This window comes from Podarcis vaucheri, assembly GCF_965113315.1.
Source record: "Podarcis vaucheri genome assembly, chromosome: Z".
NCBI classification, from domain to species: Eukaryota; Metazoa; Chordata; class Lepidosauria; order Squamata; family Lacertidae; genus Podarcis; species Podarcis vaucheri.
Window position 1 is genome coordinate 36,465,624 of NC_138758.1, and position 1,473 is coordinate 36,467,096.

Genomic DNA, 1,473 nt, shown 5'->3' on the forward strand with positions numbered 1-1,473 from the left:
GTTCAACATAACCTTGCCTTGGTAATGGACTGGATGAGAGCCAACAAACTGATGCTCAATCTAGATAAAGCAGAGAAGCTATTTGTGCATTCTGAAGGAATGGGTACACAGTTTGGGGCTCCTTCTGCATCCTTTGCTGTTGCTCGAGGCTCAGGTGGCCTTGATGGTGCAGAGTGCCTTCCATCACCTTCTGCTGGTGGCCCAGCTGCGCCCCTATTTGGAAAGGGATTGCCAAACTCTGTCCTCTGTGCTCTGGTAACCTGCAGGTTTGATTACTGCAATGCTTTATACATGGGGCTGCCTCTTAAGACACTTTGAAAACTTAAACTGGTGCGGAACTCAGCAGCCAAGGGGTTCACCAAAGCAAGATGTATTGAGCGTATTATACTGATCCTGGCCTGACTGCATTGGCTGCCAATTAGTTCCCAGGCCCAATTCAAAGTGCTGCTTTTGACCCATAAAGTCTAGTCTAGCATCCTGTTCTCACAGTGGCCAATCAGAGGCCTGTGAGAAACCCGCAAGCAGGATCCAAGCACAAGAGTACAGTCATACCTCGGGTTACAGATGCTTCAGGTTGCGCATTTTCGGGTTACAGATGCACCAAAACCCAGAAGTACCATAACGGGTTACTTCCGTGTTTCGGCACTCACGCATGCGTAGCTGAGCTAAATCACACTTTGCGCATGCGCAGAAGCACCAGATCGCAACCCAAGTGTGCGCAGATGTGGTGCTGCAGGTTGCAAACGCTGCTGGTTGTGAACGTGCCTCCTGCACAGATCATGTGCGCAACCCCAGTTTCCTCTGTACTTTTCTCTGCTCTGGTTTTCAGCAACTGACATTTAGAAGCATTGCTGCTTCTGACAGTGAAGGCAGAATGTAACCATCACTGCTAGAAGCCATTGATAGCCTTGGAATCATAGAATTGGAAGGTACCCCAAGGGTCATCTAGTTCAACCCCCCTGACATGCAAGAATGTCAACTAAAGCATCCAAGACAGATGGCCATCCAACCTCTGCTTAAAAACCTCCCAGGAAGGAGAGGGAGTCTGTTCCACTTTTAAACAGCTCTTAACCTCCATTGATCAGTCCAATCCTCTTTTAAAGTCATTTAAGTTGGAGGCCATCATTACCTCCTGTGGGAGTGAGTTCCACAGTCTAACTATGCACTGCATCAAGAAGGACTTCCTTTTATCTGCCCTGAATCTTCCAACATCCAGCTTTGTTGGACATCCATGAGTTCTCGTGTTATGAGAGAAGGAGCAAAACTTTTCTGCATCCATTTTCTCTATGCCAAGCTAGTTCCTGAAGTGTTCACAACCAAGTAGCCAAGTGTCCATAACCGGTGCTCTTTGACCTTCTGCACACACTTTCACAATTCCTGAGCATCACAGCTGCCAAACTATGACTACTTAGCCACAAAAGTTCATGGGGATGATGTCACAATGATCCAGTAAACGCTGCAGTAGCTACTTCT